This window comes from Eumetopias jubatus, unplaced genomic scaffold (assembly GCF_037043125.1).
Source record: "Eumetopias jubatus isolate StellerSeaLion01/CBP00866 unplaced genomic scaffold, mEumJub1_p1.0 scaffold_23, whole genome shotgun sequence".
In the NCBI taxonomy this organism is placed as follows: Eukaryota; Metazoa; Chordata; class Mammalia; order Carnivora; family Otariidae; genus Eumetopias; species Eumetopias jubatus.
The window spans coordinates 920935-947122 of record NW_028274829.1 but is presented as its reverse complement, the minus strand read 5'-3'; the positions used below and the strand labels follow the sequence as shown (position 1 = coordinate 947122).

General features: G+C 42.9%; 1 pseudogene across 1 annotated transcript in view; it reads right to left on the bottom strand.

Annotated features, from left to right (window-relative positions):
* Window positions 1-3: 3 nt before the first annotated feature.
* The window catches only part of LOC148162061 (ras-related protein Rab-9A-like), a 45060-nt pseudogene continuing 18875 nt past the window's right edge, over window positions 4-26188 (bottom strand). The window contains exons 2-5 of the transcript XR_015767208.1: window positions 22274-22614; window positions 8737-8854; window positions 4659-4689; window positions 4-1608 (exon numbers count right to left, since the gene is read on the bottom strand). The product of XR_015767208.1 is annotated as a ras-related protein Rab-9A-like (transcript). The remainder of the gene's footprint in view (window positions 1609-4658; window positions 4690-8736; window positions 8855-22273; window positions 22615-26188) is intronic.

The window sequence follows — 26188 nt, the reverse complement described above, 5'->3', positions numbered from 1 at the left end:
ATGCATTAGGTTTTAATCTTTATTATTTAACATTATTGCTTTAGGGAATTTTTTTCCCCTCAACCAGGAACTGAATGCTAATTACATAAAAATATACACATACAAAAAGTAGTTCTCCATTTTCCCAGGAAAAACAAACAATAACTTCCAGAATATTCAAGTGTTTTGTTTTAATTATAATTAAAGTATTGATCATCTCATTTATTAGCTCTGTAACGTACATATTTAAATTAAATGTTATTAGACAACCATTACAATTTATAAATGTAAGGTGCCACTACTGAGTAAATTGATTCTTCCATGAGTGGATGTGTCCCTTCTCCCACCCACTAACAAAGCAGCAATATGGTTAGTTTAATTTTATGAGTAAATGATCCATTGCTGCAAATGCTAATTCTCTTCTCCACCGTGTTTTGTTTCTGTGTATGTGTGTAAGTTGGTTAGATCGCACAGGCAACCTCTCTGACGATCAACAGCAAGATGAGCTAGGCTTGGGCTTTTGGTGCAGACTGACCGTGTCTGTCTGAATCAGGTGATCCGACCTATCCTCAGTAGCAAGCACTCTTCGAACTGCTTCCTCAAAGGCCGCTGCGACATTTGTGGCATCTTTTGCACTTGTTTCAAAGTAAGGATAGTCGCCGTTGTCCCTGCACCAGGCTTGGGCTTCTTCTGTAGACACTTGACGTTCACTTATGTCAATCTTGTTGCCCAAAATCACGAAAGGAAAACTTTCGGGCTCTTTCACATCTGCCTAATATATGAATTCTTTCTTCCAGTTACTCAAGTTCTGGAAGCTCTGAGAATCATCGACACTAAAAGTGAGCAGGCAACAGTCAGAACCTCTGTAAAATGGCATCCTCAGGCTTCTGAATCGCTCTTGTGTCCCAAATCTACATGATAACAAAATGTCCATCCACCTCCAAATCTTTATTTAAAAGATTGTATGGAAGAGCTGGGTATCAAACTTATTGGTCACATATCTGTTCATTAGAGAGCTCTTCCCAACTCCACCATCTCCAAGGAGAATTACTTTAAAAAGTGAAGATGTTCCTGCCATTATTAATTTCACAATTTTGACTTTAGAACCCTGTAAAATAGAGAGGTACCACTACATTGCTTTAGACCTGTACATTTCTTTACATGATTCTATGAATATCAGCGCGTAAGGGAAATAAAGCGTAGAGTCCCCAGTCCTTTCTGTACAGAAAATGCCTAATGCAAGAGCTGTCACATGCTGAGTGCTTGACTGCATAGCAGACACAACCCTACTGGTACTCTGTGACACAGCCAGTCAGGGCTCGCTCTTCCCCCAAGCTGACTGAAGCAGGCACTCAAAGCCAAGTCTCACCCCAAACACCTTGCTCTCAACCATTCCTCTCTACGCACAATAAGCCCTGCCCCCATTTGTTAGACATGCAGTAGGAGACCAAAGTAGGCAGGTTGTTTGTAACAACTTCAAACAGCCCTTTGGTGGCACAGTGACAGTTTTACCGATGGCTTTCGTCTTGTGCCAAGGGTTTTCTCAATGACCTCCCCTTTCTCTCTTCCAACGCTATGACCACAGGAGCTGGTAACCAGGAAACCAGAGACAGAAGCTGACTGATTTGGCTGTGAACAAAAATAAGCAATGACTGAGTAAATGGGCTCCATTCTCTTCATTAGGAACACAATTTGGACTTGGCTAAAATTAATGTCAGCAGCAATGGAATTTTTTAACAAAATATCATAATCTAGCACATTCTGCCCACAAGACTCATTTGGGCAGTTCAAACTCTTAATAAATATGAACCTGGGCTGTCAAGTTGTGTGTTTTCAGAAGGAATGAGACAAACCTTAAAAATGTGGTACTCTAGGGGCGCCTGGGTGGCTCAGTTGGTTAGGCGTCTGCCTTCAGCTCAGGTCATGATCCCAGGGTCCTGGGACGGAGCCCCACATCGGGCTCCCCACTCAGCAGGGAACCTGCTTCTCCCTCTCCTTCTGCCACTACCCCCTGCTTGTGCTCTCTCTCAAATAAATAAATAAAACCTTAAAAGAAAGAATGCGGTACTCTATGTACCCTTTTGGGGAAGCCCCGGGGCAGGATTAAACATTTCCCTACACCCCAGGCACCAGCCTGTGTGGGGCAGAATTTCAGATGCCCATTTACAAATGGCTACTTTTTTTTTCTTTTAAGATTTTATTTATTTATTTACCAGAGAGAGAGAGAGAGAGTGCACGAGTACAAGCAGGGGGGCGGCAGGCAGAGGAGAAGCAGGCTCCTTGCTGAGCAGGGAGCCCGATGCGGGACTCGATCCCAGGACCCTGGGCTCAGAGTCCCCAGATGGCTACTTTTAAGTGCCAACAGGAGCACTGTTCCTATTTAAGGTTTCTGTTTTTATTCTTTACCATGGAAAATTTCAAACATACACAAAATTTCTGAATAATGAGAATAATATAATGAAACCCCCATGGATCCCTAAGCTAGCTTCACCAATTATCAACTTATGGCAAATCCTGTTTCTTCCGTAACAACTCCCCATTCTCCCCAGTTATTTTGAATCAAATTATATCATTTAATCTGTAAATATTTCACTATTACATGGCTTTTAAGTCCATTAAAACTTGTAAAAGGAGACAATCTTTGGAATAGCACTAACAAAATTTTCTGTAACGATGGAAATGTCCCCCATCTGCACTCTCCAATATGGCAGCCACTTGCCACATGACTACTGAGCATCTGACATGTGGCTGGAGGGAATGAGGAACTGAATTTTAAATTTTATTTAATCATAACTAATTTGAATGGCCACATTTAAAGAGGCAATAGCTGTAGTGGCCAGCACAGTTCTAGAGCAAAAATGGTTCTTAACTTTAACATGAAACTGGATATATTGTGAATCCATCAATGGGAAGGTAATGAAGACATGAACAATAATTGTTAATCGACTAGGATGGATTCGGAAATTCACTGCAGTAAACAGTATCTGGCTCTCTCCTGGTTTTAAGCAAATGTGACCCAGTATAATGGAATTAAATATTTCCTGTCATGTGTAAGAATTCTGCATTTCCAACTACATGATACACTATTCTGGTAAAACCTGTAGAACTTGTCCGTAACTCTTATTGGCTCTCTTAAGTTACTACTACAATGATTACTACTATAACTGATACAATTTAAAGTGGCCAACAAAACTGTGAGGCAATCAAAGTACTTACCTCTTGGAGACGTTTTTGACTTCAGTGGATTGCTCTGCTCCATGCCCAAACTACATTCATGTCAGAGAGGAAATCGAAACAATCCCAAACCCCTTAATCTCCTGACATAGGTAACAACTTGGTAAATCTGTTCCTTTGTTTAACTTTGCAATCTTGCTTAAACTATTTCAATTTATAGAAAAAAAGAATAACAAAACCAAAATTGCATACCAGCTATTACGAGATGAGGAAAAAGCACTGGTCTAAGGGCCTATCCTTAACACTCTTCAGTGGTTCTCCAGATTTTCAGATCTAAGTCCAACTTCTAAGACAAGACACCTAGCCCTGCTCCCCATTTCTGGCTTCAGTCATTGACAAATGCACAGTCAGATGGAACTGAAATTCAATTCCACTTGCTCAGCTCCTTTGCTCTCCCTTGCCTGGGCCCTGGCACAGGATGCTTCCTCTGCTGGTGATCCTACCCCACTTCACCTAACTAACACCTGAGCCCTTGGAACCACTCAGCATGGTCATCACCAACACCTTCCCCAGCAGCCCCCATTCCAAGACTGTTCCTTTCACAAGATTTTCAAGATACATGAACTCAAGAGTTCTCTTCTGTGTTCTAAGGATGTAAGAGATGTGTTTGAGTCTAGTATATCATTTATCTCAGTGTTTGAGTAAGTCTCCAATTACCTTACCAGACACAAAGTTTTACTGCACAGCACTGAATTGTTAGGATCTTCACATCAAATTATAAACCAGATTATGCAATCTAATAACCTCCCCCCAGATGACTGGTTGCATATATCTACCAAATTTAGTCTTAGAAATTCCTTGAGATTTGTCATTTATAATTTTATCAGTACACTTTGACACAGTTCTTTTCTTTTTTCATAATAATGTAGGGTTTCCTAGTTGGTGCCATTATTCTGATTAAACAAATCTGAGGTATGCTAGACCCATACACCAGGAAGTGGGGTATGATTTTTCACAATTCCCATCTATAATCTGGGGCCTTGCAGATACCCTCTTTGCAAGGATGCTAGCATTTGCTAAAACAATATATACACAAACATTTCTTTGATTCTTACTGTAGAATTGTATATAAACATACATGGCGATACAGATAATGATATAAACCATCTTATTTCCCATTGAATCCAACAAAAGCTAGCTTCAGGCAATCTATACATTAACATAACCATAACTGGCTTGGAGACATTAAAAATACTCCCTTTTTCTTTTCTAAAAATAGTAAAACCCTTTGAAACTTCAGCATAAGATGAATGAATAAAGGTATCTTGTTATGTTATTTTCAGAACTCACCTTAAAATATAATGTGAAGTCTTTTTTACTCCACAGTTCGGAATGATTGCCCACAAGCAACCACAGCAAGGTTAAAACATGACTTTAACAATTCAGCTAAATTTGATAAAGAATCCTGAATAAGAAAAGCATATTACATAGGTCATAAATGTTACCTTAATTGTTCAGCTCAAGCAGCATCATTATCTGCAAAGAAAAAATTAGAAAGCTCATTTTAGCAATGTACGTTTAATTTGTTTTCATAGTTTTAAGAGTAAAAACAAAAATTAAAATGTGAATAAATATGACTTCTATGAGCATCTGGATTCTTAATTTAAAAGGAAAACCAGAAAAAATAAAACTAAAAATAAATGGAAAACCAACCAAAAACTAATGACGTAATATATGGTGATTAACATAACAATAAAAAAAATTAAGGGGAAAAATAAATAAATAAATAAATAAATGGAAAACCATACCTGAAAGCTGTCCATGACCTTTCTCAGCCCAAAAGAAATCCTAGAATCAAATACTACACTTTTTAAAAAAGATTTTTATTTATTAATTTGTCAGAAAGAGAGTGGGCGCACACGCACATGCAAGTGCACAAGCAGGGGGAGCGGCAGGCAGAGGGAAAAGCAGGCTTCCCACGGAGCAGGGAGCACAATGCAGGACTCGATCCCAGGAACCCGGAATCATGACCTGAGCCGAAGGCAGACGCTTAACCAACTGAGCCAGCCAGGCGCCCCCAAATACTACACTTCAATCACTGCTTTTTCGAGAAGGTTTTTGCCTGCCCACCCTTCTTTTCTAAGTTTCACACTCAAACAAGTGCAAGATATTTTTAGGATAAAAATGTAAAATATGGGGGCGCCTGGGTGGCTGAGTCGGTTAAGCGTCTGCCTTCGGCTCAGGTCATGATCTCAGGTCCTGGGATTGAGCCCTGTGTTGGGTTCCCTGCTCAGCAGGGAGCCTGCTCCCCCTGCTTGTGCTCTCTCGCCCTCTCTCTCTCACCCTCTCTCGCTCTCAATATAATTTTTTAAAAACGTAAAATACGTCATTCTTCAAAATTTCCCCAAATTTTGCGTGGCTGAGAATAATCCTATTCCAAAGAATTAAATAAAGCTAACACAAACAAGAAAAAGGAAGAGTCACAAGAGAGGGAGGGGCACCAACGCAACAAAGGAAAAGCTGGGCTAAGGCTAAGGCTAAGGCAGCGCTATGTCAGGAAGCTTCTGGGCAGCCAAGGCAGAGATGAAAACTTTCTTGTGACAGAACAGTAGCCCATTATCAGAAAGGAGAAGGGTTCTTGGTGCCAAAGGCCAAGAGCACACACCCCTGGGCGAGCTACCTGACATCCTACCTCCTAGGGCCCCTGGGAAGATTCACTGGGTCACGGACAGCAGGTAAAAGCGTTTCACCACAGTGCCAGGCTCATTATAGGAGTGCAAGAAGTTTCTGTGGGATGAACACGTGAAGAAGTCTTTACTGGCAGTTTTAAGGAAAGGTTTCTTTCATGACCATTTCTTAAGTCAAATTTCAGTAAGAGTCCTGGGCAGAACAGAGAAGAGGATTATGCAGGCAGACATGAGGAAGCCAAAGGATCCTAACCCTAGAGACCGAATTCACTGTGAAGGTTTCTGAGTGACGTATTATGCGGGAAGCTGGACTGAAGCACTAGCGCTCTCTTAGTCTAAACCGAAGGTTTTATCCCTGACACACACCTTTTTTAAGCAAAGAACATTTCTGTGAAACTTACATACGGCAGCCCTTAACTTATAAATTCAATCAACGAATAAATGAAGACTCTTCAAAATTTTGACATTTGGGGTTAAAGATGAAATAGCAACAGTAACAACAGCTGTTAACAGTGAACACTGACTAAGCCCTATAAGCCCTTTCCTCCGCTTCAATGCATCCACTCCTCTCAACTGTGTCCCTATCCCTCCACTACAGATGAGGATCCTGACTCAGAGAGGTCTACTACCTTACTTGAGGTCACACAGCTAGGAAAAGATGGAGAGAGAGAGATCTCAGGGCAGCTGACTGTTCCAAGGCCTGCCACTTAACCTATTAGGCTCAGCTGCCTTTGCATTTATTTCTGAGGGTTTTCCTGTTGACTGCCGAATGAACATAAGCAGCTGCGATGCTCAGTGTCTTTCAACTGCGGGCTTTATTTCAAGAACTGCACAAGAACAAGGTAACCTGACAGAACTAGTAGTGTTCAATCCACTGACATGTACTATAAATAAAGCACATCTAGGGGCACCTGGGTGGCTCAGTCGTTAAGCATCTGCCTTCGGCTCAGGTCATAATCCCAGGGTTCTGGGATCGAGCCCCACATCAAGCTCCCTGCTCAGCGGGGAGCCTGCTTCTCCCTCTCCTGCTTCCCCTGCTTGTGTTCCATCTCTCACTGTCTCTGTCAAATAAATAAATAAAATCTTTAAAAAAAAATAAAGCACACTTAACTGTGATAAGTTGTTTTTTTTTTTTTTTTTTAAGATTTATTTGAGACCGGGGTGCGGCTGGGCGGGGGGCGGGGGGGGGGAAGTAGACTCCCTGCAGAGTGCAGAGCCCAATGCAGGTCTTGATCCCAGGATCCTGGGATCACAACCTGAACCGAAGGCAGTCACTTAACCAACTGAGCCACCCAGGCTTCACTAAGTGCCAAAGTTTTAATGGAATTTCAATAGTTTAAACACTCTTTTTAAAGACTTTATTTATTTTACAGGGAGAGAAAGAGAGGGAGGGAGCGCATGCAAAAGGGAGGAGGAGCAGAGGGAGAGGGATGAGCAGATTCCATGCTGAGCATGGAGCCTGACATGCGGCTCGATCTCACAACCCTGAGATCATGACCTGAACTGAAATCAAGAGTTAGATGCTTACCCAACTGAGCCACCCAGGAGCCCCTAAACGTGTTTTAAATGAAATGTGAATCAAATATTGGCAGAACTCTGAAGCATCTCCCCCAGAAGCCTAGTGTTCCACGGAGTAGGTGACAAAGCAGTTTTTAAACAAGTGCTTAGTGCAGCCTCCTGTGTGCCAGACACTGTGGATGCAGCCACACCCACCCGGTCCCTGCCACATGCAGCTTGTAGTTGGGTTAAGTGACAATCTGCACACAAACCCATGTGCGTTGCAACTATGGCAAGACCTACAAATGAGGCACTTGATAGAGAGTGCAAGTATTCATGCTGAACCAGAAACCAAACAACTTAAATAGCTCAGGGGATTCTGCCCAACATCTCCCTCGGTGAGTGAGGGATGCAGTGTGTAAACTTGCGGCTCTCTCAGTCACACCCAGGCCCCACATGTGAGTACTTCATGGAGTCACCTGTGATTCCAGACCTCAGGGGGACTTAATTTTCATACACTACGACCCTGTACCTCAGCCAGCTACTTCACCTGCTGCTCAGTTAAAAAGGTGGTAACTTCCGAGGCCAGAGGGAAACTGGGCTGTGTTCAAGTGTGTTAGTGAGAGACTACACACCAGTTTCCAGTGCGGGCTCTTCCAAAGCAATGTCTCAATGATCATTTTAGCTGCATGCCGTCCATAGAGAGCAGCCTCATTAAGGTCTGATTCCACTGTAGGGGGATTTGACCCAGGGTAAGTAGGTCTGATCACAGGCTAAGTCCACTAGCAGGAAGCTCAGCAACAGGGAGAGGAGAAAACCCCAAGAAAAGCAGAGGGAGCTGGAGTAAGGAAGTGGTGAAGGAAGAGGCCAAGGCAGAGGAAGAACCCGAGATAGGCCTGAGCACCTGGAGCCCAGAGAGGGAGGAGAGTGCTATACACAGGGGACTGAAACAGGCAGGGCCTGAGACACATGGGAAGGATTTCCATCTACACCCCTGAAATGATGAGAGCACTTTAAGAGCTTCAGCAGCAGGCAACCTGATCAGATGTAAATCCAGAAAGGTAACTGGCTGAGGTGAGGGAAAGAGGAGCACCTGGGGTAGAGCTTCAGTGGATGCCCTTATGATCCCTTTTAACTACCAATGGCATCAGCTGGCTTTGAGATTGAAAATGGTGGGTTTTCTGCCTTGTAGTTGGATCCTGCAGTAAGATGTTCACTCTGTGGCTTTATACCTCACCTCCCTTTCATCTTTTCCTCTTGCCACCCCTTGCTAACTCCTGCTCACCCCTGTAGATGCAGCTAGACCCCATCTCCCACTGAAGTCCCTTCCCCCCCCAATTCCTAATGCACCCTGAACATGCCTCTAAGTGCAGACGTAATAATAATGAAATTGGCATACCTACTATGTCTAATAAAAATGAAATATGCCTGGGGCACCTGGCTGGCTCAGTTGGTAGAGGATGCAACAACTCTTGATCTCGGTGTTGGTTCGAGCCCCATGTTGGATGTGGAGATTACTTAGAAAAACAAAATAAAATGTTAAAAAAAAAAAAAAGAAGCTCTCTAAAAAGACTGTTTCATGGAAACACATTATACCATTAAAAAATGCCCATACTTTTCCCCGAGTTACCAATTTTCTAAAGTATAGCAGGGGCGCCTGGGTGGCTCATATGGTTAAGCGTCTGCCTTTGGCTCAGGTCATGATCCCAGGGTTCTGGGATCGAGCCCCACGTCTGGTTCCTGGCTTGGCTGGGAGCCTGCTTCTCCCTCTCCCTCTGCCTCTCCCCTGCTCATGCTCTCTATCTGTCTGTCTCAAATGAATAAATAAAATCTTTAAAAAAATAAAAATAAAATAAAATATAGCAAAAAATGCATCCCCATACTATTCTAAAATCATCTCAAAAAGAAAAAAAAAGAAATTTTGCAAAAAATGTCAACAGTAGGGCAAATGCAAATGCCCTAAATGCCTAACTGGGGATATTTTGCACTCCCTGAGGAAACATGGAAAGGTGGGACTGTAGAAATATGCTGTTGCTGAATGATAAAACTACATGCATACCATGATCACAGCACAGAAAACCTTAGAGGTTTATATTAAAGCCTGCAAGAGGGGCACCAGGGTGGCTCAGCTGGGTGAGCGTCAGACTCTTGGTTTCGGCTCAGGTCATGATCTCAGGGTTATGAGATTGAGACCCATGCCAGGCTCCAAGCTCACTGTGGAGTCTGTTTCACATTTTCTCTCCCTCTCCCTCTGCCCCTCCTACTTGTGCACTCTGTCTCTCTCAAATAAAGTCTTTAAAAAAAAGATTTATTTATTTGAGAGAGACAGAGAGCGAGATAGAGAGCACAAGTGGGGGTAGGGGCAGAGGGAGAGGGAGAAGCAGACTCCTTGCTGAGCAGGAAGCCCGACACAGGGCTCAATCCCAGGACCCTGAGATCATAACCTGAGCCGAAGGCAGACACTTAACCGACTGAGCCACCCAAGTGCCCCTAAATAAATAAATCTTACAAAAAAAACCAAGTAACCCAATTTAAAAGCAGGCATAAATGGTCAACATCATTAGGGAAATGTAAATCAAAACTACAATGAGATACCACTTCATATCACTAGGATGGCTAGAATCAAAAAAGACAGACAATAGACAAGTGTTGATGAAGATATGGAGAAACTGGAACTCTCATACACTGCTAGTGGGAATGTAAAATGGTGCAGGGATAGTGGAAAATAGCCTGGTGATTCCCCAACAAGTTAAACATAAACCTTCCATATGACCCAGCAATTCTTCTCTTAAGAGAAATGAAAACATACTCCACACAAAAATTGTATGTGAATGTTCATAGCAGCATTATTCATAATAGCCAAAAAGTGGAAACCACTCAAATGTCCAACAACTGAATTGTTAATAACATTACATGTGGCCTCCCATTTATATGTAATGTTCAGAATAGGCCAACCCACAGATAGAAAGTAGAATTGTGGTACCAGGAAACAGGTGGGGAAAGGTAAATGGGGAGTGATTGCTAATGGGTACAGGGATTCTTTGTGTGTGTGTGTGGGGGGGTGATGAAAATATTCTGGAATTAGATAGTGGGTGATGGCTGCACAATTCTGTGAATATACTAAAAGCCAATGAATTGTATACATTAACGGTGAATCTTATGGTATGTGAGTTATATCTAAAGAATACAGGTGTACATTTATAGATGCACACACTCACACAAATACGTACGCGTCCTAAGAATCGTCAAAGACGACCCTAAAATTAGATTCATGCAAAGCACGAATGATCTCCTTGTCGCTTCATCAGTGTCCTTTTGAATGAACTGTGACACACACAGTAGATAGCTTAGGATTACAATACACGTGCTGGCACCACCACATGCTGTCTACAGCACACACTAATCTGCATGGGAAAATGGATAAGTAGGTCACGGGCAGCAAAGAAAATGAACTACGTTTTCAGCACATACCTCAAAACTGAAGACAAAAAGCACTGCATGTCCACCCTTTACTTTTTACAACACTATTTTTCCAACTTTTCTATTGTATACTTTTATCTTAACTATCAATTGTTTACAGATAGTTTATTAGCAGTACCCTTTTCTCTGGCTTTCCCCAACCCTTTGCTGGTTTCCAAAGCCATTATACTACAGTAAACCAAGAGGGAGTCAGATCCAAGCAGAAAAAATATAAATCTCTAATAGGAATGTTTGTAGGGATTAAAGGCAGACATTTTTTATTGTTTATAGATCCAACTGCCTCCATTCTTAACAGTTAACTAACCCCATTTATTTCTTCATTATTTTCATTATATATAAAGGTTTAGAGCATGGCATTCCAAGGGCCATCCAACCTCACAAACCTGTCCCAATTATAACACTACAACTCACCGTCCCCACACCTATCACAGGAATTTACAGCCCAGTCTTTGTTCAGGCCCTTATCTTGGACTGGGATTTCCCTCCCAACACCTAGACATCTAGGAAAATCCTAGTCATTCAAAGGCCTCACCTCATCCAAGAAGCTTGCCATGGCCACCCCCAGAAACCTAATCGTCCTCTTTTCTTTGCTCTCATCATCATTTCCACCTGATTACAGCGCTCACTCACTTGTGCTCTAACCATTGTCAGCTGTGTACACGTCTCTTCCTAATTACAATGTCAACTCCTGAGGAGGGACACACCACACCTAATTCTATCCATTCATTTGTCCTTTTTTTGGTTCTGCGAGGTATCAAATAAATGCAAAATTAAGAACAAAGAGTAAATAACTTCCTCCTTTATTCTATTCTTATTTTTCTATTTGTACTTTCCGCGCTTACAATTCTTTGTTCAATCAGTTCTTCCCCCATTCTATTTTTGAAGTCTGTTAAAATGTGTGGGAAGGGACAAAAAAACTGATTCTTTCTTGCAAGTCTAATGAAAATGCCACTTTAAGTACTACTGGCTCCAACAGGGAGCTGGTGAACATTAAAAAACAACAACATTCCTTTAATAAGCTGCCGAAGGGAGAGTAGGGCTGGGTTTGTAAACTGCTCTGCTCAAAATTTCTGATTTGAAACACATATTCTGTAACCCCTTGACTAGTCCTTACTTCCAAACACTTAAATTGAATTTATCACTCTTGTTTTAAATTTAGGAACAGATATTTTTTTCTCAAAATCACACATTCCTTTTGCATTTACCCTGAATGTCCTAGTTTAGAGGCATACCACTTATTCTGAGGTTCAAAGAAACTAACCAAGGAACGAAACGCATGGGTAATCTCTGAATTATTTCTATTTTCGCTTAGAGCTGGATTCATTTCTTGAATCTTAGTATCAGTGTCTCTCACTTAACAGCCTAATTAGTTCCACTCTGTTTCCAGTCTTCTTGGTTGTCTTGCTGAAACGCATGAGCAAGAAGCAAGTCAAGAAGTCACCAAGTCTAATTGGGTGCTTTATCTCTACAGCAAGAGGTCAACACACACAACACACAACACACACACACACACACACAAAGACTTAAGCAAAATACCATAGGAAGAGACCAATTTGAAGCCACAACTTTTTTTTTTTAGAGGTACACCTTACCAGATGAAATAAATCATCTAGTTGACCACTGAACATTACCTCACAGAGATAGCAAGAGAAGGAAAAAACTGTAAATCAAACTACACTAACACAATGCAAGAGCAGGGTGCCTGGGTGGCTCAGATGGTTGAGCGTCTGCCTTCGGCTCAGGTCATGATCCCAGGGTCCTGGGATCGAGTCCGCATCAGGCTCCCTGCTCAGCGGGGAGCCTGCTTCTCCCTCTGCTTCTCTCTCTCTCTCTCTCTCTCTCTCATGAATAAATAAATAAAATCTTTTTTTTAAAAAAAAAGAACACCCTATTTGAAGAACTCATTTCAATACTTTTTTAAAGATTTTATTTATTTATTTTAGAGAGAGAAAGCATGAGTTGGGGGGAGCCTAGGGGGAGGAAGGAGGGGGAAAAATCTCAAGCAGACGCTGTGCTGAGAGTGAAGCCTGATGTGGGGCTCGATCTCACAACCCTGAGACCATGACCTGAGCAAAAACCAAGCTTAACTGAATGAGCCACCCAGGGGACCCAATAAGTACTCTTTTTTGAAGATAAGTCACCTAATTATAAATAAACTTTTAAGAAATATATACTCACGATTTTGCTTAAAACACAAGGCACCTCTGTAGTTAGGTATACGAACTAATCATTAACAGTGGTGGAGAGAGTGGAAGGAAAAGAGAGGTTAAGGAACTAAGTCTTCCTAAACCATCTTGAAAATACAGAGCACCATGATCAGACAGAACCTTCTGCAATAATGGAAATATTCTACTCCCGCACTATCTAGTATGGTGTCATTAAGCACACATGGATGGCTTTGAGCACTTGAAATGCGACTGATCTGAGGAACTGAACTTTTAATTTTATTTAATTTTAATTAGTTTAAATTTAAATTGCTATATGAGTACTGGACAGTTTGGGTAGAGAGTGTGCTTAATTGGGGAGTCCATGAAGGAGCTGCAGGGGGAAAACACACCTCCTAGAATGACAGGTGAAACAAGGATGAATGTACAGATGCAAGTGTGTGCTTCAGCTTTTCTCCGGAAAGAGTACAAAGGGTTTCATCTGATTCTTAAAAGGATCTGTAATGATCAATACATGTCCACATCATTTGTGTGTGTACGTATACATTTTTTTAAGGTAAACTCTACCCCCAACATGAGGCTCAAACTCACAACTCCGAGATCAAGTCGCCTGCTCTACCGGACTGAGCCAGCCAGGCGCCCCTACATCATTTGTATATGATGTGTGATCCATTTGTGTTACTCATAATACCCTCCAGACTTTCATCTTTACTTGACATCACTGTTTCCCCATTCTCTCCCTCACCTGTGAGACTTTATTAATATTACATTTTGACCATGAACTGTGACAGGTCAGTGAACAGACTTACTCATGAGAAACTGCTAATCCTGGAAGTGAGGATAACATTTTATTCTGTTTAATGAGGTCCTTAAAAGAACACCCATAAATCTACCTATAAGACATTAACCTGTGAAAGACACTTAAACTGCTTAACAATAAAGACAAGAGGTTTTTTTTAGTTTAAGGTTGTTTAAGATACTTTAAGGTTGCACTGTGAGGGACACAATTCAAAGACAAAGAAATGGATAAAGGTCACAAGATAGGACTATTGGAAATTCCGGCTAGGTTTCAGGAAGAAGACTGCATTGTGAAAGAAATGAATTTAAATATGCATGTTAGCAAAATGCATTAAAGCAGCAAAACACAAATTAAATATGATCTAAAATGATCTGCTGTGACTTAAGGGAACATTGATTCTGACTCCTCAAGTCAGGTAAGAAACCAGGTGTCTTTAATTTGGAGCAGAAAAGGGTAAGGTCTGGAGAACTTCCATAAAAACCCAGGGAGGAGTTAGTACACAAACACGACCCCTAAGGCATGAAGCCACAGCAAAGTAGAACTTCTTGGCTGTTAAGAAATTAAGTAAGAGGAGTGGGGATTTCCCAAGATGTACTGCAAGAGGACAGCTATTATGTCTAGCATCTAGGACTCAAGTGGATTAGAGGAGCCCATTCTGCAGGGAAGTTGCTACCAGGTCAAAATGAGAAGACACAGAAGAGCACTGCAGCTGGCTTACAGGAAAGTTCACTTCATCCCACTTCTCCATCAACGATGCCCAGTTTGCTCCAACCAAGGTACTGGAGCTGATTTTGCTTACAAAAAGCTTCCCAAGTCACCAGAGAGCTCCTAAAGGCCAATCCAGGGGCTTCTCCTCAGTCCTCATCTAAATGCCCTAAGGGACACAAAGCCCTAAAGCAAATAAAGAGAAAAATGCTTCTCTTAGGACTTCCGCTGTGTCTGCTTCCAGAAAACAGCTCCACAGTTGACCACCTGGTACAGTGAATTCTCTCAGATGTAGCCATTTGTCTGGATGTACATGACATAAAAACTCAAAGGGTACTCAAGGCATTTTTCTTAAACAAATAAAGGAATGGAGGCCCAACTGGGAAAGGATCTTATGAAATATCGTATCTCTAGCTGGAGGCATCGGTGGGACCTCTAAGTGTGAGCCGGGACCCAGCCATCATTACTGTCTCCCTATTAGGTCTTGAAAATGCTTTCTATTTAATGGTCCTTAAAACTCCCCTTAGATGAGGCACCTGGGTGGCTCAGTCAGTTAAGCATCTGCCTTCGGCTCAGGTCATGATCCCACGGTTGTGGGATCGAGCCCCGCATGGGGATCCCTGCTCAGCGGGAAGCCTGCTTCTCCCTCTCCCACTCCCCCTGCTTGTGTTCCCCCTCTCACTGTGTCTCTCTCTGTCAAATAAATAAAAATCTTTAAAAATATACATATAGGGGTGTCTGGGTGGCTCAGTCGTTAAGCGCCTGCCTTCAGCTCAGGTCATGATCCCAGGCTTTTGGGATTGAGCCCCGCATCCGGCTCCCTGCTCAGTGGGAAGCCTACTTCTCCCTCTCCTACTCCCCCTGCTTGTGTTCCTGTTCTCGCTCGCTCTCTCTCTGCCAAATAAATAAAATCTTTAAATATAAAAATATACATATATATACACACACACACAAACCCAAAAAGGAGAAGAAGAGGGAACTGTAGATGAGAGACAGCAATGAAACTGAGATGGACAGCAAATGTCCTCGTCATGACAAACGGCAGAGATGAGGACCGCTAACCCGGGGAGAAGCAGCTAACGATGAGAAAGCTGATTCCCAGGGCAGACCTGAAGAGGCACACTGGCACTTCTTGACACTTCTTGAGACAGGCTGGCCAGGCTGAAAGCACAAGGATTTCTCCTGAAAGGCCATAGACCCCATGACCATCCCCTCTGCACCTAGAGGCCCCTTTCGCCACCGGCAAATCTACTCCCTAAAGAAGTGTGTAGAGCAGAAAATGGGGATGAAACCCTACGGAAAACAAGGGAGAGAGGATCAAGGGTCAGTCTGCACAGGCAACAGAGGCAGGGCAGACTCTTCTAAATTTCTGAGGGAGCCACAGAGGTAGCAGACATCTGTAAGACACCAGGCAAGCTGGCGCTCAAGGGAGTTCATGGTTTCAACATGAGATTGTACCACATTCCTTTCCATGACATTGTTATCTTCGCAAAGCTAGGTTTTCCAGGGCTGGTGTGATAAAAATCAAGTACTACACAAATGTTAATGAGGAACAGGATATGAGGGTAGCAGCTGTTTGCTCCAAAACAACTATTTATGAAATTTTTTTAAGATTAGAGGAACTCAGGGTGCCTGGGAGGCTCAGTCAGTTGTCTGCCTTCGGCTCTGGTCATGATCTCGGGATCCTGGGACAGAGCCCCACATCAGGCTCCCTGCTCCGTGGGGAGTCTGCTTCTCCCTCTTCCTCTGTGCGCACGCTCTCTCTCAAATAAATAAATAAATAAAATCTGAAAAAAAATACTGGAACTCCTTCAGAGAATGTTCTGCATTCACCAACGTGTGGTCCTCAAGCAGTTCTTCTGTTGTTCTGTTCTGACTTCCAACTAAACCATGTATGTATTTTCAGGTATGTTTATCTAATCACTGCTCTGATTAAATACACAAGCGAGAAACTGCACCAACTAGAACAGGTGCCTAGCTACACACCATAGCCAAGTGACTTCTAACTTTTTGAACCTGTTAAATCAAAACACTCCTCTGAGGGCACCTGGGTGGCTCAGTCGGTTAAGCTTCTGCCTTTGGCTCAGGTCATGATCCCAGGGTCCTGGGATCGAGTGCCGCGTGGGGCTCCCTGCTCAGCAAGGAGGCTGCTTCTCCCTCTCCCTCTGCTCCTCCCCCTGTTCATGCTTGCTCGCTCTCTCTCTCTCAAAAAAAAACAAAACACCTTAATAAATAAACACTCCTCTAAGTGTTCTACATAGCAAGTTCTAGAAAAGAAATCTGTAAGGCTTTTTTCAGGCTTCTCTAACACTGGCAACGCAACCACTCATATGAAAACTACCTTGGCCTCTGTACCCAAAAACCTAGTCCAATTCACAAGAACTTGGAATTAAAATAGTTCAGTTTAGGGGCGCCTGGGTGGCTCAGTCATTGTCTGCCTTCGGCTCAGGTCATGATCCTGGAGTCCTGGGATTGAACCCCGCATCGGGCTCCCTGCTCAGCGGGGAGCCTGCTTCTCCCTCTCCCTCTGCCCCTGCCTGTGTTCCCTCTCTCGCTGTGTTTCTCTGTCAAATGAATAAAATCTTTAAAAAAATAATAAAATAAAATAAAAAATAAAATAGTTCAGTTTACATTGAACTAACAGTTCAGTTTGTTAGTTTACACTGCTCTGCTAGCCTTCACACTTGGATAATGAATGTGGCCACGGAATGAGTATATCCAGTTGCTCCATACTGTTTCTCCGTCCCCTTATCAAACAATAGCATAGATTTGTAAGGCATCAGACCTTGGACAGAAGTGCTTCTGTCTGGACAGTCTGCGTCCAGATTTCCCACCATGAAGTGAGCTGGGTTCAGTGAGGGCAGAATGTAAAGCCTGACTGCCTGCTTCATTTCTGTATTTCTTTCAAAATACATACCCGTTTTCCCCACCCAGTGCTGATCCAGCGGTCAGCTTACTTTCATTCATTTACTTCTAGCTGTCCTCTCTGTGTTCATGATAAGCAACAGCATTCTAAACCCTGTATCCACCTTCGTCAAAAATTAACAAAAAGTAATGGAAGAATACAGAATGTGGAAATACGCAGAGCTCCACTTTCACAACATGTACAATATCAAGATTCACTCTGGAAAATAGAGATTTCTCCTCCAAGGTATCTAACAAGCCTAGACACCCCAGGCTCCCTGGCAAGCACAGGCCTAGGACTACCTCCAGCCTTACCTCCTCAACACAAGGAGAGGCCAGGCCTCCTCCACCTGCTTATACACCGGGGTCCCCAGGCCTCCTCCCTCAGGTATCCAGAATGTGCCTCTGCATCACAGCTTTCCCAACTCCGTGAGGCATTTTATGAGTTCAGTGCCGCCGCCCCCCCCCCGGCCCAATCCTTAATAAATGTTCTCTGTTGATGACCTACTTAGTCACAAGCCCTGTTTTCTGGTCCCCGGTTTTGACCAACAAATTTATTACCTAGCTAGCTTTCAAGTGAGACGCGTTTCTCAAACACACAGGCACACTTCTATCTGACTTATTCCCTCCTGCTGCTTAACCTGCATGTTGCCTGGAGCGGAACTACTTGGAAGCCAATAATATGATGTCTCTACTTGGTGTCATATACTCTCATAGAGATTGTAAGGTACAACCATCTCATTTTACAAAGAAAGAAATGTGGTGACCTAACTTGGCCAGAGCAGCAAGCCAACTATACATCGAGCAAGACTCCTCTGAGGCCAGTGCATGTTCTTCCTGCACCAATTCCTCTTGACCCTTCCCAGAATGAAACCCTTCGAATCAGGAAAGAACATATATATCCCTTTGCTAGATCCCATATGATAGCAATCATTTCTGGGTGTACAATTTAGCATCCCCTTTACCCCACAGGAGATAACTCCTGATAAGAGACAGAGAAATCTGTAAGTAACAAAGAACATGCTGTCCATCAGCATAAGTCAAAAGCAAAGCTACCCACGAAAGAGCCATCCCAGCTGCATGAATAACACTTTCACAGTGATTCCTAAACAGATAGCCAAACCTTTCTGACTCCTCCTCTCAATCACTGACCCCCAAAGTTCGCCTAATAGTTACATCCACCACCACAATGAAGTAGTACATATACTGAAGGGCCTAGTCTTAGACAGGTATGGGGAAAATGGCTGCAAAACAACAGAAAGAAAAGAAAATGATACAAAAGTCATTTTTAAAAATTTCATCATTTCTTGATTTCCACGGTAAAATGCATGCATAACTACTGCCTACTGAGGCTAAATGTAAGGAAAATTTTATGCTCAACAAGAATGGCTCCTTGTAAATATTGATTCTTGTAAATATTCAGATGTGGTCAACCTAAAAAGCTATCAGAAACACATCAGGGGCGCCTGGGTGGCTCAGTCATGATCTCAGGGTCCTGGGATTGAGCCCTGCATCGGACTCCTTGCTCAGCGGGGAGTCTGCTTCTCCCTCTCCCTGCCTCTCTGCCTACTCGTGATCTCTATCAAGTAAATAAATAAAATCTTAAAAAAACAAAACAAAACACATCAACTGTTCCCCATTTCACCTAAGTCCACCCATAGTAAACGCCCTTACAGGTACCTGTGTGTGGGTATAACAGCTATTTTGTTTCTTAATGACACCTAGCCCCTGACCTTGAGTAGCCCAGGCAATAATTTTGTTCCAGGACAGAGTCAGAATCTGATCTTACGATTATGATTAGACAGACTATAAGCTTCGCAGAGCTGGCAACTCCCTATTGCCCTTCATATCACCAGCACTTTCATATCAGTGCCTAACTGACTGCCCAGTGTTTATTGACAACTGGAATAATACAGAAACCAAACCCCTAAGTCTATTTCAACAGCTCTGAATGGCTCTCAAGTTCTTTTTGACACTTTTGCCTTTAAAAAAAAAAAAAGATTCTGGGGGTGCCTGGGTAGCTCAGTTAGTCGAGCATCTGACTCTTGGTTTCAGCTCAGGTCATGATCTCATGGTTGTGGGATCAAGCCCGGCGGCCGGCTCTGTGCTCAGCGCAGTCTGCTTGGGCTTCTCTCTCCCTCTCCCTCTGCCCTTCCCCTGCTTGCATGCTCTCTCTCTAAAATGAAAGAAAAAATCTTAAAAAAATAAATAAATAAATAAAAGACCCTGGGGGGCACCTGGATGGCTCCAGTCAGTTGAGCGTCCGACTCTTGATTTCAGCTCAGGTCATAATCTCAGGGTCCTGGGATCGAGCCCTGCGTGAGGCTCCCCCACTCAGAGGGGAATCTGCTTGTGGATTTTCTCTCCCTCTCCTTCCACCCCTTCCCCTGCTCACGTACATGCACACTCTCTAAAATAAATAATCTTTAAAAAAAAAAAAAGATTCTGTTATCAGAAATTATTTGTTCACTCCTTAGTCTTTCAAATGAATGAATATGCCTCTTGGTCAAGGGAAATCTCTTTAAGTTCTCAAATTTTCCCCACTGTTCTTTCTTAAAATGATTAAGAGGTATCCTAAATAGGAAAATGACATTGCATTTGAAGAACTACAGAAGCGCTGAAACGTGAGCCTGTGAGTTAGACTGCTGTAAAGCAGGGTTTCTCAACCCTGGCACTAGTGACATTTTGGGCCAGACAACTCTTTGTTGTGGAGGGCTATGCTGGGCAGCATCCACAGCCTCCACCCACTAGATGCCAGCCAGCAGCACTCCCTCTCAGGTGAAAACCAAAATCACCTGCAGGCATTGTCAAATGTCCCCACGGTGAGAACTACCGCTCTAAACTTACAAAAGGGGGCAGGCACCTGGGTGGCTCCGTTGGTTAAGCGTCTGCCTTCGGCTCAGGTCATAATCTCGGGGCCCTCGGATGGTGATGCGCATCAGGCTCCCTGCTCAGCGGTGAGTCTGCTTCTCCCCCTCCCTCTATGATCGCTCTCACTCTCACTCCATCTCAAATAAATACATTTAAAAATCTTAAAAAAAAAAAAAGAAAAGAAAAGAAAGCAACACTCACAAAGGCTTGCCCCGAATCCTGCCTCTGCCCTCTTCCCTACTTGTGACCTGGGAAACAGACCTAACCTTCCTATGTCCCCAGCAAATTCCTCACGAGTAAAATGGAGCTAATACCAGAGAACTGTTGTGAGAATCAAATGAAATGATGTATGAACAGGATTTATATGCACATAACATCCAGTGCCAGAGTGACTGCCCAAGAACTGGTAAGAAATGAGGGGAGGCTAAAAATTAACTTCTAGAACCAAAGGAACTTAGCTTCAGGCCTCCAGAGTACTGTAGTCTACACGGAAGGAGTGGTAAGGACAGGAAGAAACGAAAAGACACGAGAGGATGGAAAGGAGGAAGAGCACTAAGGTATTTCCCCAACCTCCAAGACAGTCAACAAGGCCAATGATGTTCTTAGTTTTCGTTGGTCTACTATATAACCTCACAAACGATAAACCAAAAACATCCCCAAATCAGAAAACTCTCCAAAATAAGTCACCAAACCAGAAACTTTTTAGTATAAGCAAGAGGAATTTAACTACAACGACTACACAAAAATACTGAAAGCACCCGGATCACACCATCGTCTTAGATTTGGGGATCTAAGTAAGATACTGAGAGTTATGGACAAGTAGTGCTTATAATTTCGACATAAGCTCCTGAAAGAGAAACTAAGCACAGCCTTCCTAAAAGGCTGGGGAAAAAAAAACCCGAAGAGTTCTGGGTTTCCTTCATCTCTCTAGTTTTGCTCCACAAACCAGTTTCTGAGATTACAGGCAGTTTAGGGATTTTCCAGTACAGTGGTATCAGAAAGACAAACATGTAAAAATTTTTCTTTAATTTTAAAAAAGCAATCAAATTCTACTGGTTTTATCAGGTTGCTGAAATCTTATAAAAAGACTGTGATCACATGACATTTTGGAAACCAGCAGAAAAGTCATTCCTCAAAAGAACCACGGTCACGGGATGTATCATCACTTAAAAAGAAAAACAACAACAAAAAGACAACTAACACCGCCACAGCTATTTGGTCAGCACTTTAAACTCTCACCTTGCCTCTTGACAAACTAAGTTGGAAGAAAGGAACACGATTCTGAAACCTTAGCCACAGTCTCACTCAGATAATGCCCCAAACTGCCGCCAGCCCCTAGAATTGGCTCCACACTCCAAACTCCTTAACCGAGTGGTCATTAACACGTTGGCAAACGTTCACCCGGGCAGCCTGACAGAGGTCGCCAAAATCAAACCCTGTGACCGCCTTTGCTTCCTCTCCGTTAATCATTCGGGGGTATGGTTTGGTCCGGGCGGGCTGGGGCGTGTGGATGTGCGTGTGTCCCCGAATGGTTGGGGGTAAAGGGTGTTGTACCTGTGTGTCCCCGACGGACTGCGTGTCTTTGTGTGCGTGTGTTTCCCGCGGGGTTGTGTCCCCCCCCCCGCCCCACTCCCCGAGAACGCACGTACGTGTCGCTCTCCCCCGGCGCTTGAGTCCGTGTGCGCCCCAGGTGTTTGCGGGTCTCTCTTTCCCCGGGTGTCTGCGTGTGTCTTCCAGATGTCTGGCGTCCCTCCATGTGTCCCCGCGTGTCTGGGTGTGTGTCCCTCTCCTCGGGTTATGTGGCTGTGGGAACTCGTCTTTTCTCCTGCGTCAGTCAGCAGGAGTCAGGAGGCAACAAGCCGTCCCCCGTCCCGAGACGGACGATTGCCCCGCGGCCCCGCGCAGCCCCCGCCCCGGCCGCCGCAGGGCCAGGCCGCACTCGGGGCCCACGAGCCCCCCCAGACCCTGACGCTGGCGCGCCCGGCCCCGAGGGGCGTCCGCGCTCCACTCACCTCGTGGCCACACAGAGGACGCCCGGGAGCTCGCGGCTGGCCGGTCCAGCTCCTCTCCGAGGAGAGTAGGTCGGGGCGCCGCGGGCAGGAGCGCGTAGCGCTGCGGGGGTCCAGCTCCAGCTACTCACGTCCAGCGCCCAGGGAACAACATGGCGGCGGGCCGGGGCGGGGCCCGCGGAGGCGGGGCCTCGAGGCCGCGGTACGGCCCGCCCTCACCTTCTCTCCCGGACGCCTGTCCTCTCGCTAGATCGCCGTTTTTCCCGGGGTCGGCTACTCCTCGTGTCCTCAGCTGCGTTCCGGCGAGAGGGAGCACGAAATAATAGTTATCTTTAAAAGTTCACCTAAAGTGGAAATAAACAGATCGCATCAGCACAATCACAGGTTTTTGTGATTTCCATAAGAAAACGAATATGCAAATGGTAGATGAAAAATGCAAACAGCTGTGATATTGTGGCATTAACAGGAATTTTTATAAAAGTAAATGGAAACCTTTTCCGTCATCTTGTTAAAATACCGCCTCTGTTATCTCTAAATATAAAGCAGTAGTGGAGAAAGACTACTGGAAAACCTCTTCTTAATTCCTCACTTCAATATATGGAGTTGAGCGCATGGTTCTTACGACACAGGTTCCTGGAGGGACTTTGACTGACCTCTCACTATATTTTGTGGGGTAGATTTAGTTTGTTTGTATTGCAAGAGGAGGACCTCACTTTTATGATTTGCTGGGCTCACAATCATTAAATAACCTCCGGCTCTTTAGGGAGTCATTTTCAGGTAAAGAATCTAATGTAGTCTTTTCATTCAGCACTAGAAAAAGTGTATTTTAGTAGAGTTTCTCACAAGTATTAAAGACAATTTTAGAATACTTATGACAATGAGGCCTGTAATAAAGACTGAGTTCTAGTTTGAGCTTAAATGAATTTTTCTTTTATAAAGAAATCTATTTTTTATCCATGTAGGGTATTTCCCTCCAAGGAAATATGAGTAGAGGTTTATAAAATATAAATCTACTGAAAATAGGGAGGGGAAAGATATTATATTTTAAAATACAAAATAATTAAAACCACACAATAAAACATATAAGAACATTAGAATTAATTTTCCCAAAGAAGAACTATATAGTGTCATGTACGGTGAACTAAGTTGCAACAAGCAACCCACAGGATCACTAAGGAAAGGCTGCCTGAAAACTGTATATCATAATCATAGTCAGAGAGTGATGCACTTTTATCTTCCGCAACTGCTAATACCAAGCAGCTATTAACAAGCGCTCCTACGGAATTATTGTATATAAACATCTGAGTATAGATTATAGTCAGCACCTGAAGAAAGAATAAGGAGTTACTTTTTCTGAAATAACTATTACTGAGACACTATACAACTGACACTTAAGAATATTCATATATTCAGGTATACATTCCTTTCTTTGCCTAACTGATTTGACAGTGCAAGAATAGAGTGGGTCAAAAAATTTTCCCTGAAGGGCAAGTTTGGGGGATTTTTGTTGTCGGATGTGTGTGGTTGGCAAGCTGACACAAGTTAGATGGTCTCTGTCTCTCTTGCTCCATGATCTTGCTTACTGACGAAAAACATTTAAAAATTGACCTCATTTGACTCACTTCATCTAATTAAGACTTTTGTCTTTATATTCTGTAAACATCCATTGCATCACTTATGGAGGAAAAAGAGGTCAAGGTTGCTAAGCATTAATGTTTTCTTTCATTAAATGACACCTACTTATTACTGTGAGCCCTGGGAGTTAATACCCCATTTCCAGCTGGAGTCTGAAAGATATCATCTCTGGTATCTCTGAAGAAAAATTACAAATAAGTGGGCCCCAGACTCAGGTATCATAAATACTGATCTAGTTAAATTGATTATACTTTTCACATACAAGGAAAAACATAGAACTCAATGGTAGGCAACTTGACCATTAAATGACATATCTAAATAATCAGAAATTTGATAATTTCCCTATATCATTGACCAAAATAAGAGATTTGTTCTCAATATTACATAGACGTACTTGCATAGCTGTACTAAGGGAGAAAAGCATAAAAAGTAATTCGAAATCCATTATATTTGGCTTTAAAGTCAGAGTGAAAATATGTAACAACATACAATAAGTGAAAAAGAACGTTATCAATAGTGTATGAAGGCAAAAAATCCCAGTTCGGTGGAGGAAACCTTTTTTTCTAAGATTTTATGTATTTGAGAGAGAGCAGGTGAGAGAGAGAGAGAGAGAGAGCGGGATGTGAGGGTGAGGGGCAGAGGAAGAGGGAGAAGCCGATTCCCTGCTGAGCAGGGAGCTTGATGCAGGACTCAATCCCAGGACCCTGGGATCATGACCTGAGCTGAAGGCAGACGCTTAACTGACTGAGCCACCCAGGTGCCCCAGAAACATTTCTTATATAAATAAATACTGAATAATTTTCAATATTGAATAAATAAATATTCAATAAATATTGAAATATTTCAATAAATATTAATATTTATCTATATTTATCTATAGTATATATTTTTATTCCTTTATTTAATTCATATATTCCTTTATATATTCATATATTTATATAATATATACATTTTCAATATTTCAAACAATGTCACACCCTTCCAGTTTGGCTAGAAACTAAATTCAGCATGTTTCCTACACTAATACTAACTTTTTATCCTGATCCTGAAGTCAGATAAAATTTCAATATGAGAAAATATCAGAAATCTGATTTCTTCACTCCTTAGCTTAAAAAGGAGTAGTGAATCAAAAAATGAATAGGAGCATCATCCTTAATCTATATATCGCCAGTAAGAAAATTTCAGGATTTGCGATCTTCAGGTTGATACAATCAAATGGAAAGTCTGACTTGCCACCATGATAGAACATATATTCTTTCATGAGTCCCATGAGCTCTGTACAGTGGCTGATGTTGAATGGCTACCTGGGAATCAAAAGCCACCGACACGCTTCCTCCACCAGCCTGCCTACTGTCAGAAGAGAGGGGGCATGGGAGTCAGAAGCCACTGCAACTGGCACTTCCCAAGTTTGCGGGTAACCACCACACCAGCCCAAACCCTTCCAATGCCTGTAGTATAGAAACACATCTACCCTCTTCCCTTGGGTGGTTTTAAGATTTTTCAGGAAATGAAAAGTCATTTCATGTTAGTATTTATTCAACAAATATATAGTGAGTGCCCACACTGTGCCAGGTACTGAGAATACAGTGGTAGACAAGATGCAGGAGAAATTCAAGGGGTGTCCCCAAGCACCCTCCCTGAATTTTTGCTCCCATCTACCAACTGTGTTTATATCATATGATCTTACCTTGGTGAATAAAATAGATTCAATCCCTTTCTCAGGACAGCCCAGAAGAGTGAGGGAGACATTCAGTAAGCAACTAAACACACAGTGCAGTTACCAATTGGATTAAGGGCCTTGAAGGAAATAAACAAGGTGCAGTCTGTGGGAGTACAGGGGGATGGTACCACAGTAGGCATGAATCAGGGGACTTATGCTGAGCCCTCAAGATGAGCAAGCAGCAGTGGGAAGAGCTGTGGGGGGGGGGCGGTACCAGTTGAGAAAAGAGCAGTTCACTAAGAACCTAGCACATAGTAGCACTCAAAAAAAGTCTAAATAAAGATGCAAACTTTTAGAAAGATTTAGAAAATCTTCATAATTGATGGAAAAACCAAAATTATGATTGTTTCTTCAGCCATAACTAGCTCTAATGTATTCTCTTAAAAATATTAAGTGCATTTTGAAGAGTGATGCTCTTTCCCTACCACACTCTAAACATAGCTTAACTCAGGTAATTACAGATGGCAGAACGGAACAGGCATTACAATTCAGGAATGAAGTGAGGAATCTGATCCCTTTGCTGACTTCCTAATGAATGTGAGTCATAAACTGAACTTCACCTT